We start from the raw sequence: 13,816 nt of genomic DNA on the forward strand, positions 1-13,816 counted from the left end.
GAGGCAAATTAGGGTCAAATGCAAGATGGCTATATGAACATCATATCAGGTATGGGGTTTGTGGAAGATAATCAAATCTCCAGGTTCAGAATGAGGAGTGAGATGGAGATTCAGATATGTGCTGCATTGCCAATGAAGCCAAATTGTAGAATGTAGTTTAGACTGGAAGTCGAAATGTACTTTATTATATTGTAACCCTGTAACTGGACTTTGGAGTCTAAACTTGGGAAGAGTTGACTTGGTAGAGTGGACAGAGCCACCAGTTGGATAGAAGATTGTACCTGACCTCACCCTTGTCAAGCCCAAGAATACATACATGCTTACTGGAGGTATGGAGTATAGGAAGAGAGAAGGCCAAAGAAAGCAGAGGCCAATAATTGGTCTTCTGCCATCCTTGTCAGATAAATTACCCCTGGAGAGAAGGGTTAAAGGTTTTCCTCCAGCCTTCATTCCTTTGGGGAATATCATTTCTCTTCAATTTGCAGTCATACGGAGTGGGATTAATGAGTATAACCCCCCTATATGGAAGTTAGATCTTAAATTTCTCTTCTTTAGAAATAATGCTCAGAGGGAATTAGTCAAAAATAAGATTCCACCCCCCAAGTCAAAAAAAAAAGAAAGACTCACTTGAAGGCTTGGACATGCTACTACAGCCATTGGTATGGATAAAACTTCTGGTCCTTTGGAGCACTCTACTCCCAATATGCCCAATATGGTAATACCTGAACATTTGACCCATGGCAAGTCCCCATGGGATGTCCTCGTAACACCGGACTGGTGGCAACCCTCTTCCAGGTCCCCTCTCTGCAGCGGAGATCTTTCTTCTTTCACTTATTAAACTTTCACTCCAACCTCACCCTTGGTATCCACACTCCTTAACTTTCTTGATAGTGAGACAGAGAACTTCTGGGTGACATCTCAGGCTGCTGGCTATGAGAGACTGCTACACTGTGGTGCATTGGCAAAACTGTAACATTTTGGTGCATTGGCCAGAAATGGAAACATCAGAAGGGTATCAGTTTTGAATGTCAAGGAATCCAAAGCTTTGAAAGAACAGTTGTAATTGGCTGGTCTTCTGGTTGGCCTTTTTAGTGATCAATTATTGGCTGTATTAGTGAAGAGGCCCTTCCAAGATATTAAGAATGAGGGTGGAGATGCTGAAGATGTGATATATCCAACAAGAATCCAAGGGAGTTTACATCTGTAATATGCAAAGAAAAAAAAAGTTGCAGAAAATGTCATCAGACAAAAGAAACACCAGCTAACAAGGAAGACATGCTGAACTCACAGTCTCTCATTTTAGTGACAAGATCTTCAGCTCTGTAAATGCTATCCTTGATCTTTCTGTTTTTGGAAGTGAAGTTACTCTAGAAATTCTGGTAATGAACCTGACAAAGAAATTCCCAACTTTAAGCTTCAGTCCTTTGGAAGCCAGTGGAAGAGTCTCCATGGAAGGATCATTTCTAGCTGTCAAAGAGGCTCAGAGAATCTTTGCAAGTAAAAGCAAGTTCTCTTTTTTTGTTTGTTTTTTTTTGTTTTTTTAAAAAAAAAGAGGACAAATTTTACCAGTGAGGGGAGAAAGTAGAATAAATAGAGCCCCCAAAGGAATCTGCAGAGAAGCAATAACTCTTTGGAGTCAGTTGAGACCTTAGTACCTGAGACTACTAGAGGTGGAGAAACACTTCTGCCCAACACAGATGTTTTTCTTTACCTGAAACAGAAATGTGGATTTTTTTAAAGCACACTGAACAAATTCCATATTCTGAGTCAGAAGAGAGTGGATGGTGAAATCCCCACAATTTTTCTAAAAAGTACTCAAGCTGGTTCTCAACCAAACAATCCAAAACATATAAAGGAGCTCATTGAGGAATGGTCACATGCTCTTCACTTAGAGCTTAGAAAAGAGACATTTATTTTGGGGGAAAAAAGGAAAGAATCATTAAATGGGGATATGAACAATTAAGTTTGAGATATCTTGGAGTCCTAACTAACCTTTATAGGACACACATTGACATTATAGGATCTTCTTCTGACACTAACCTATTTAAGAAGGGGTCATGAAATTAATAAGGCAAAAGATTAGTTAATAAAAATCTCAGCAATAGAGTGATAAGGGCTGCATTCTCTTGCTGAGCAGTGACCGTTGCCATGAGTGAGGCTAGCTTTACACACCTTATCTCATTAATCCTTATGATCACCCTTCATGGTCAGTGTTAACTATCCTCATATTATAGTGGAGGAAACTAGCATTTGGAGAAGTTAAAACACTTTTCTGAAGTGATCCAGTTGACAAGGAATGAGGCTGAGACTTAGCCCAGTCTATTTGATTACAAAGATATTATCTAAGGAATAAAGCTTTGGGGAAAAAAAAAAACAAAAAAAAAACACCTCACCAAACCCCTTGAGAGAATCTTACCTTCTCTGTGACTTCAAATGATTAGAAAAAGAAGTAGCCTTAAGATATGAGAAGTTGGGAAGATGGTTATTATGCCATGGGCAATTTCTTAACATTTACAGTTCGTGTTTACTGCGTGTAGAATTGGAGTGTTGGCAAAAATCACTTGGGAAACTACCTAGATGGACAGTATTGCTGATGCAGGTAATCATTATTTGACTAAATTCTATTGTTTCAAGCCTGCTGGCCATGTGGGATGGTTTTACCACTACTTATTTAGCCTAAGTGCTGATTCTCTTATTATAATTGTGCAAATTGATCATATGAATCGGGTCATTCTTGTCATGCCCAATTGAAACAGAGTCAAAAAGTTAGGGGAAAAAGTACTTAGGACATATAACTTTGCCCTAGGAATGTAGTTCTCTTTGAGCCTGGCTACTCAAACTGCTTGCCGTAGCCTGAGACCAGTTTTGTCTACAGCTGCTGAGATAACTTGTTGCAACACTAGGACTAATTTACCTGTGGCCATTGCCCACCAATTGGAGCTTCCCAGCTTCCCAGAGCTTTACTAATACCAATGAACTTTCTCTTAAGACCGCAAGTAACATTCTTCTTTTTAAATAAAACCCTCAACCTTCTCTTTGTTCTTTGGACATACCAAAGACCACCTAGAAATGAAATTATTTCTTCTCAAATAAAGCATTAAATTAAAAAAAAAAAAAAACTAGACTGGTAATTTGAAGAAGAACTCGCAAAATGGTGTTTTACTATACAAAATGCTTCTCCAAGGAATAGAGTCATTTGGAATGAAAAGACAAACCAAACATTTTAGTATCTCTTCCAAACTCATCATGAGTATGCTTTAGAAAGAAATACACATCTTGGCAAAACAAAAGCTTTCCCTATTAATGTAAATATGATTTCCATAATGGACTGCACTGTGGTGCCTTCTCAATGTAATTGCAAGAAACCTCTTTGGCTGCACTGAGAAATCTTATTTACCACCATAAATAATAAACTTGTTTTCTGCAAAAGTAATCTCTTTGGAGAATACCAGTCCGAAATATTCCCATCATCTTGGAGTCTCTAATGTGTTTTGCAGCTGGGTGTCTTGGGGTATATTTCAACAAACCTCTGAACTAGATTTTCTGATTATGTCCCACAGAGAACTGTGCTATGCTGCTGTTAATCTGAAACATTCACTGCAACACAGCAATTTGGTGAAATTATAATTGAAACAAGGTACTTGACCCTGAGGGGACCATAGAGAAAGGGATTTGCTTTGGTGGCTTCTCATGCATCATTTAAAACCTGCTGGCGCTAAATCAAAGTCTCGCTTGTATCTTAATTATACAAAACCTTTATCAACAGCTATTTCAGCTGGGCTGTAGAATGCTGTGCTCTTAGCTCTATCCTTTTTCTCTATTTGTCTGTCTTTATTTTTCCATAAATTGAATTACTGTGATTAGTAACAATCTTGTGGAGTAGGGGCTTGCTATGGGATTCTCGTGACCAGTGAGCAAAGTATAATTAAACCATTGTCATGCAGTTTAACTGAGGAAAAGAGATTTGAAATCAAGGAAAATCAGTGAAGTTCAGTTATTTCATATACAGAAGGTAATAAACTGGGCCAGCAAGGTATTGCTGATTGCTGAGATCCTTCTGGGATTCACCTAAAAAGAAAAGATGAAAGGGATGTGTACTTTTACCTATATCTAAGTAAATAAGTTCTGCTAAATCATGTGGGGAGGCACTTAAGAACATTTCTTTGAAATTTTGCTTACATTTCTGAGTTGTTTTAATTAAAGAGTCAGTTGAACTAAATCAAATTAACCCTCTCTGCTTCTTCTCTAGCTGAGACTTCCTATACTGCATTCTGATGACTCCTTATGACCATTGCAGCTATGTTCCAATATTTATTTCTACCTTTTCCTTGTAGTAATAGAACTGGCAAATGGCCACCCAGAGTAACAACTACATCCCCAAGCCTCCCTTGCAATTGGTTGCAGCCATGTCACTAAGTGAGATGTGTGAGATTAATTTATAGGTTTTCTTTTTAAAGGGATTGGGTGTCTGCATGTATGTGTTGGTAGGAGTCGGAACAGCTGACTGAGATGAGAAGCTGGATGCTAAGGATGGCAGATGAAACTGTGCCCTGATGATGGTAGAGCTGCCTTAACCTGTCCAGGAACACCTCTGAAAACTCTTAACATAAGAAAGAAATAAACTTTTATCTGGTTGAAGTCACTGTATTTTAGGGTATCTTTGTTACATCATCCCAATACGATTCCTTACTCAGCTTTTGAAACTCAGACTATACAGGTCATAGGTCTGTATTGACGGCAAAGTTGGTTATTTTCAGCAGCAATTAACAGATACCTGTACTTAAACAGATTTGCACAATGAAGCAGATTTTTAACTCTCAGAACAGCAAGTCCAGAGGTGGAGCAGTCCCTCAGCTTGCTTGCCTCAGTTGCTTAATAATATTAAGGTCTCAGCTTCCTTCCCCCTATCCTCTGTCATCTTTGGTAATAGCTTCATCTTCAGGCTAGTAGCAAATATAGCTGCTCCAGTTCTGAGCATCACGTCCAGACGGGATAGAAGTCAAAGGAAAAAGAGAGACATTTTTTTTGTGGCTGCTCCTTAAGAGCAGAAAATTGTCCATAAGTATCTCCCTTCCCCAGTAGTGTCCCTTTCAAGTTTCAACACCCAATATTTATTGCATTCCTGACCCTGTTACTGACCAGGGAAATGAAATTACCCCTAGGCCAAACAGGTCCATCTCTAGGATTTGAATACAAACAGGTCCGTATCTCTGGCTGCATGAGAGAGCTTAAGAAATAAACATCACCGGGTAGAATAACTGGGAAATGAGTGATGGGTAGGCCATCAACAGTGTCTGCTATGCAAGAAAACACTATAAAAGGATCTGAAAAATATAAATGAAAAGGGAAAAAGGAAATAAGTGGGAGGGACGTAGTCCAAACAAGACTATTCATGAATTGATAATTGTTGGAGTTCATGAGGGTTCGTGATACTTTTTTCTCTGCTTTTGCATATGTCTGAAATGACCCGTAATTTAAAAAAATAAAACTTTAAATAAAAAGAAATAATCCCAGCAAAGCAACAGAATAAAAGGTAGCAGGAAAAATTTGGTCTGTTTTCATGTTTCAAGTGATAGCTAACATTTATTGCACATGTACTCTTTGTCAAAAACTCTGTTAATCAGTTCAGAATGGCTTACACCAACAGGAGAATTTATTTGCTGGTGTGACTAAAACTTCTCAGGGTAGCTTTAGGCCCAGGTGAGTGTATCCCTTGGTTCTGCTTTTTTCCACATTGGTCGGTACCTAATAGTTCCTGACTGACTCCTATTTCTTCAGTGTCCAAAAGGAAACAGCACCCTCCTTTTTAGTATTTGTAGCAGAAGGTCCCCTGCTAGGATCCCATTTACCTAGCATGGATTCTGTACCCACACCTAAACCAGTCATGATCAGGAGAATGTGGTGCTTGGACAGACTAGTCATATTCTTCTTCTGGAGATGGGAGGTATATACTGGGGTTGAGAAGAGCTGAGACACTACAGTTGTGATTGTGTCACTTATTTCTCACAAAAAACCCTAGGCACATTCTTTTATTAACCCATGTTATAGAATTAAAAGTGGAGGCTTGACAAGGTCAAGTGACTTGCTCAGTCATGTAGCTGGTAATGGGAGAGCTAGGATTGAAACATGGGAAGCTTGATTTGGAGGACCACAGGTTTCACTGCCTACAATGAGTGAAACAACTTTTTTGAACCTAGGTCTCTACTGGCTATGAATCTCCACAGCCAATTCACAAACAGTCAGTTGCCACTCTAGAAGACTGTGTAGTGTGGTAGTTGTGAGCGTGGATTTTAAGAGGCAGATGGATTTGTGTCCAAATAATGCCAGTTATTTACTACTCAGATGCTACTTCTCTTAATAAGTCACAAGTGCTTCTTGGTGAAGTATTTCTTAGCTTTATTGGCTTCTTTCCAGAGATGGGAAAGTTGAGCTCAGAGAACCAAAGTGACATGTCAAATTGCAGACCCAGAGAGTACCTCCACTTCTCATTGGCTCCAAAGCCCATGCTCTTTCCATCTCACCAGTGCCTTAGAAACCATAGCAGGACCTCTAGGGGAGAGAGATGGGGACAAATAAGCATGTTCTGGCTTTCTAACTTTTGCTTTGCGCAGAAGACTGGGATTCTCATTAAGGTTTCATTTTTTAAAAGACTTCTAGCCAGGCACAGTGACTCACACCTGTAATCCCAGCACTTTGGGAAGAGAAGGTGGGCAGATGGCTGGAGCCCAGGAGTTCAAGATCAGCCTGGGCAACATTGTGAGACCCTGACTCTATAAAAAATAAAAATAAAAATAAAAAATTAGCTGGGTGTGGTGGTGCATGCCTGTAGTCCTGGCTACTCAGGAGCCTGAGATGGGAGGATCAGTTGAACCCAGTAGGTCAAGGCTGTAGTGAGCCATGATTGAGCCACTGCACTCCAGCCTGGGTGACAGAGTGATCCTGTCTAAAAAAAAAAACAAAACAACAAAAAAAGTTTTTTGCTTTTCTGTTTGTTGATTTTAACTTTGTGTTATGAGAAAATACAAACATAAACAAAGGCAAAATGTATGATTATCATTCCTGTATCCAGCACGCAGGTTTCAACAATTATCAACTCATGGCCGACTGTGCTATATCAGTACCCCATTTCTCCCCTCCTTATTATTTTGAAGCACATCTCATATATCGTATTATTTTTCTGAAAATATTTCAGTGTGTATCCTCAAAAGATAAGGACTGTTTTTCCACAAAAACAATATCATACCTTTAACACTTAAGAATAATCCAGTTTCTAATTAAACTAAAGAGCTTCTGCACAGCAAAAGAAACTACCATCAGAGTGAACGGGCAACCTACAGAATGAGAATAAATTTTGCAATCTGCCCATCTGACAAAGGACTAATTTCCAGAATCTACAAAGAACTTAAACAAATTGACAAGAAAAAAACAAACAACCCCATCAAAAAGTGGGTGAAGGATATGAACAGACACTTCTCAAAAGAAGACATTTATGCAGCCAACAGACACATGAAAGAATGCTCATCAGCACTGGTCATCAGAGAAATGCAAATCAAAACCACAATGAGATACCATCTCACACCAGTTAGAATGGCGATCATTAAAAATTCAGGAAACAACAGATGCTGGAGAGGATGTGGAGAAATAGGAACACTCTTACACTGTTGGTGGGACTGTAAACTAGTTCAACCATTGTGGAAGACAGTGTGGTGATTCCTCAAGGATCTAGAACTAGAAATACCATTTGACCCAGCCATCCCATTACTGGTTATATACCCAAAGGATTATAAATCATTCTACTATAAAGACACATGCACACGTATGTTTATTGTGGCACTATTCACAATAGCAAAGACTTGGAACCAACCCAAATGTCCATCAATGATAGACTGGATTAAGAAAATGTGGCACATAGGCCGAGGCGGGCGGATCACAAGGTCAGGAGATCGAGACCACAGTGAAACCCCATCTCTACTAAAAATACAAAAAATTAGCCGGGCGCGGTGGCGGGCGCCTGTAGTCCCAGCTACTCGTGAGGCTGAGGCAGGAGAATGGCGTGAACCCAAGAGGCAGAGCTTGCAGTGAGCCGAGATCGCGCCACTGCACTCTAGCCTGGGGGACAGAGCGAGACTCCGTCTCAAAAAAAAAAAAAAAAAAAGAAAATGTGGTACATATACACCATGGAAGACTATGCAGCTGTGAAAAAGGATGAGTTCATGTCCTTTGCAGGGACATAGATGAAGCTGGAAATATATTCCTCAGCAAACTATCAGAGAAAGACAGAAAAGAGCAGGCACGCATATTCTCAGAGTGGGAATTGAACAATGAGAACACATGTGGGGCTTACAGGGTGGGGAACCTGCAGGGGGCCTGTCGGAGGAGTGGGGGCTGGGAGAGACAGCGTGGGAGAAAATACCTAATGTAAATGGCCGAGTCGATGGGTGCAACAGAAGCCAACATGTCCGCGTGTATACTTATAGAAGTGAAACTACCATGTTGTGCACATGTACCTGAACTTAAAAGTATAATAATAATTTTAAAAAGATAAATCGATAATGTTAACCTAAATGTCTCATGGAATTTTTGTATTTTCTGAAGTTTTTGGATGGAGTCACCTCACTCATCCGCAGGCTGGGTGCGTGGTGCAATCCCAGCTCCTGCAATCCGCGCCTTCTGGGTTCCTGCACCATTCTCCTGCCTCAGCTAGGAGCCCACCACTCACGCCTGGCTATTTTTGCATTTTAGTAGAGATGGGGTTTCACCATGTTGGCCAGGATGATCTTGATCTCCTGACTTCGTGATCCGCCTGCCTTGGCTTCCCAAAGTGCTGGATTACAGGTGTGAGCCACCGTGCTCGGCTGAAGATTGTTTTTGAATTAAGGTCCAAATAACATCAGCTTTTGGGGATTGGTTGGTATGTCTATAAAGCCTCTTTTAATCTGTAAATTTTCCCTCCATCTTTTTATTTCCCCTTGCAGTTTAGACATTGAAGAAAATTGGTTATTTGGCCTGCGGAGTTTCTCACAGCCTGAATTTTGCTAATTTCATTGCCATGTTGTAATTCAGTGTTCTTTTTTTTGCTTGTTGGTAGTTGGATCAAGATAGTTGTTAAGATTCAGGTTCAGTTTTGTTTTCTCAAGACTAATTTGTTGATGGTGTGTGTTCCCTCACACCTGCTTCCCTGGGATTGCACTCTGCAATAAAGTGCTAGTACCCAAGCTCTCATTTTGTAATGGAACATAATCTGCATGCAGTAAGTTTTGACAAATGCCTACACCTATGTGACCCACCCTTGCATCCAGATCTAGAGCAACCATCAGCCCAGGAAGTTTCCTTAGGCCCCTCACCAGTCAATCTGCTCTTCTCACATTCCTAGGTAACCACTGTTCTGATTTATTTCAGCATCAAGCTTCACCTGTCCTAGAATATCATATCAATGGAATCGTGGAATCTAACACATACAGTTTTGCCTGGGGGAGGGCAAATAGGTGAATTGCATTAGGAGCCCCATTGCATCAGGTGGTCACTCTGGGATATTAGCAATCAGTGATGGATCCATTAATTCGTTAAGAGCTGCAAAGTAGTGATATTCTAATTCTGTCAGTTTTTCCTTCCTGTCGTAGAAGGACCACTTCTATAAGAAAGGGGTCTCCACATTTAAAACATTTACAAACCATTGCATACTGAGTATCACATGGTCTTTACTTAATCTGTAGTCCCAGTTTCATGTTTTAGAGAAAAGAAAAAAGAAAAACACCATTCCCAGGCCGTATCTGCCTTAGTAATCATATATAGGTGACAGTTTACTTTCTGACCTGCACACAGTCTGTGGGTAAGGGCACTGCTAATATTACCGCTAATATTACGTTATCCCACTGCACTCACCTGCCAAGCTAGCGTATTTTCGAGGTGCTCTCTAAATGGTCAAAAAATGCCTCTGTCCTGTTACCAGAAAACTTCCTGGCCAACATACCCTTCCCATTTCTGACAGAATAGGTATTGATGGGCAAAAAAAAGTGACCAGCATGTATTTTAAATTACTATAAGCAAAAGTTTAACACAGATCAGTTGATCATTTATTCAGAAAGTCAGCCTTGTTTGCTGCTATAACCTCAGAATTGGGAGCAGCAGAGTATGCACATGGTAGTTGCCCCACAAATATGTTTGAATGGGTACATGAGTTAAGTAAAGGGTATAGTGTACTTTTCCAAATGAATCAAGGTGAGGCTTCACCTATTCACTGTTTACTCCCTCTTGCTTCCAGAATAGTGTTTCAGGAACCCGCCTGCTCTGGGAATAAGTGATTCGTCATCTTCTGTGATACCCAGTAATCTTTCTACTGGGTGGATCTCTAATAGAGAGCCTTTCAAAGCTGTACTTAGGAGATAAGGCAGTCATTTCTTTGTGCAGAGAGAGTCCTCCTTTTGCAAATTTCCTTATACCTTTAGCTTTATGCATTATGCGCCAAAGTTTGCTTATGGACTTCCTTAGAGTCATGGTTACTAATAGTTGAGGAGTTTCTCTTCGGATAACTTATATAAGTAGAGTATTTTATGAAAGAGCATAAGACTTGGAGTCAGATGCAGTCTGGCTCAAATCCCAACCCTGCCTCTATTACATTGTGTCATCTCAAGTCACTACTCAGCCTAACTGGAGCCTTAATTTCCTAGTCTATAAGCCAAAGATAATAGCTATCCTAAAGACTTACTATGAAGATAAAAAAATAGGATCTGTGATACACTCAGGTCATTGCTTTGAATATCACTCATTACATGAAAATATTTTGGTCATGAACTTTAAATAGCAGTATTTGTAATTATTTTGGTCTACCATGGAAGTGATGTATGGTACATGTACTTCAATGGACCAGAATTATGAGAAAAACTCAAAATATACCAAGTTAGAACCTCACCCAGGTTCCCCGAAAAACAGATCCCGCAGGCAAAACTGTATGTGTTAGATTCCACGATTCCATTGATATGATATTCTAGGACAGGTGAAGCTTGATGCTGAAATAAATCAGAACAGTGGTTGCCTGGGAATGTGAGAAGAGCAGATTGACTGGTGAGGGGCCTAAGGAAACTTCCTGGGCTGATGGTTGGTCTAGATCTGGATGCAAGGGTGGGTCACATAGGTGTAGGCATTTGTCAAAACTTACTGCATGCAGATTAAGTTCCATTACAAAATGAGAGCTTGGGTACTAGCCCTTTATTGCAGAGTGCAATCCCAGGGAAGCACGTGTGAGTGTGAATAACGAGTGAGCAGGGAGGGCAAGGAGGTGAATACAAGGAAGTGCCTCATAGATGAGAAAGCTGGCTTTGTGACAAGCTGACTACATGGTCTTCTAGGGGTGTCTTGGGAGAAGCCATATGAAATTATTATGCTTCTGAGAAGTGCAGGGGGAGAGAGGAAGAAGAGTTCATCGATCATTTCCCTGAGAGACCAGGAGGAATCGCCTGCCACAAGTACCTCAGTCGGTGGCTGTGGCAGAGGCCTTGGCTCCCTGGCTGTACAGCGAGCCATTGCCAGGGCCTCTCAGGACAGAAACAGGGCCAGTGCACAGATACTGGGTGATGCACAAGTGACTCAGGTGTAGGCACAGGGAGGTCTATGCATGGCTAAGGGTAAGCTCTGCAGAGCTGAATGCATGAGTCAAGATCCTGTCTCTACCACCCACCAATTATGTAGCTCTGGGCAAGTGACGTAACCTTGCCAAGCCTCATTCTTCCTGTAGCTGTGCTGTTAGTGGCCCTGGGCCTACCCCAGAAGTTGTCTTCAGACAGTTCTCACGCACACTGACAAGGCTGTTTGTGTCTTTTACCTGAGGGCTTTCTCTAGCCATAGGAGTGAACTGCTTCTCACTATGGCACAGGCCATACATCAGGAAAGGGACGGAACATCTCCAGGAGTGACCCTCAACCAATGAGGAGTAAAACTGCAGGATAAAACTGCAGCCTTCTAGCCCATCCATGGGAACATTCTGAGGCATGCTCACACAGTCTCAGACAGTTCCCGGCAATACTGAACTTTGGTTACTTGCGGCTCTGGTTACTGTTCACGAAGGCACCATGTTTTGGCATCCTTCCCTTCCCTTACTCCATTCCTCACTTCCCTACCTATGCTTCCTGGTAATATTTCCCAGAAAAATTCCTCGTCCCTGACTCCTTGCCTCAGGGTCTGCTTTTAGAGAGACCCAACCTTAGGACATCACCCATCAGCAAAATATCGTGAGGATTCATTGGGATAACATAGAGAAGGCCCCCAGAGCAGGCCTGCCTCTTACCAAGTATAAAATAAATGGAGCAATCATTTTGGCTATTTCACCTACAGGAAGGATGATACCATGTTATGTATCGTCCAAACGGGGCACTTTTGAGAGGGAAAGGTGGCACTCTGTTAATTGCTCAGAGACAACAGGTAAAAACTGGGGCCGTCGTGGAAAAATAAAGGATGTATTATCACCTGACAGTCATGATTTCAGTAGAAAAGAGGTTTTCTATACAAAGGAAATCCTAGCCTAGCCCAAATACTATAAACACCCCTTAACTGTTTCATAATTTCACTGTTTATTTTAAGAGTCCATGATCTGTTTCTTTTTTTTTTTTCTTTTTTTCTTTTGAGACAGAGTCTCACTTTGTCCTCCAGGGCGGTGTGCAGTGGTGTAATCATAGCTCACCATGGCCTCAAACTCCTGGGCTCAAGTGATTCTCTCACCTCAGCTGCTCGAGTGGGTGGGACTATAGGTGTGTGCCTGGATAATTTTTATTATTTTAGAGATGGAGGTCTCACTGTGTTGCCCAGCCTGGTTACTTTTATTTATTGATTTATTGATTTTAGAGATGGGGGTCTCACTATGTTTCCCAGGATGGTCTCGAACTCCCGGCTTCAAGCAATCCTCCCACCTCGGCCTTCCAAAGTGCTGGGATTACAGGCCTGAGCCACCAGGCCTCACCAATTTCACATTTTTATGTGTCTTTGTTTCTTAAAGTAGAGGTGTGTACCGTGTGCTTTATTGCCTTAAAGAGATAATATTAAACCTCTAGTTTGCAACTTAATGAAAATGTCACTTACAAAGAACTGACGGGGATATCACACACACAGAGAGGTGCTTTAGATCTAAACACAATGGAAGGAACTATTCAGACTCTTCCTGGTAGAGTAGCAAATTGAATTTTGAGAGACCAAAAACTTCCGATATAGAAAGCTAATATCCAAATGTGATGCATTTGAAAGAATATGAGAATTATTGTTTAGATAGTGTTGACCAAGAATAGCCGTTTCTCATGGTGAAAATAAGAAATGTAGAATCTCAGCTCCAATTAGAGCTGGAAGGAGCCCTATGGATCATGTATCTGGTGGTTCACAAACATCTCTGCTGCTGACGTCACTTAGAGGATCTTTTGTAAATATGCAGAGAACTGGCTCTTAGGCTGGGAGGCCACAGATGGCCTAGAGGAGGGCTCGGGAAGCTGTGTCCTGTGGGCAACCTGGTCAAATCCAGACACACCCATTTGTTTCCATATTGTCTGTGGTTGCTTTGGTTACATAATGGCAGAGTCAAGTCTGAGTAGTTGTGACAGAGATCAGATGGCCTGCAAAACCTGGAATATCTGGCCCTTTATATTAAAAATTTGCCTCCTGCTAGCCAAAAAGAAACTGTATTTTAAAAAGCTTTCCAGAAGATTCTGGTGTGCAACCAGTTTTGGGAATTACTGATGACAATTTGTGTCCTCCGTTTACAAATACAGTAATCCGAGAGCCCCAAAGAGTGAAGTGACTTGCCCAACCTTGCTAAGCCGAGACAAGACTGAGGAACATC

The 13,816-nt window shown here is 41.1% G+C and overlaps 1 protein-coding gene and 1 pseudogene across 1 annotated transcript in view; both read left to right on the forward strand.

Annotated features, from left to right (window-relative positions):
* FRMD4B (FERM domain containing 4B) overlaps nucleotides 1–13,816 on the forward strand; it is a 361,154-nt gene that overhangs the window by 61,357 nt on the left and 285,981 nt on the right. The window lies entirely within an intron of this gene.
* LOC101015648 lies at nucleotides 713–6,706 on the forward strand (annotated as a pseudogene).

This window comes from Papio anubis, chromosome 2 (assembly GCF_008728515.1).
Source record: "Papio anubis isolate 15944 chromosome 2, Panubis1.0, whole genome shotgun sequence".
Taxonomy (NCBI): Eukaryota; Metazoa; Chordata; class Mammalia; order Primates; family Cercopithecidae; genus Papio; species Papio anubis.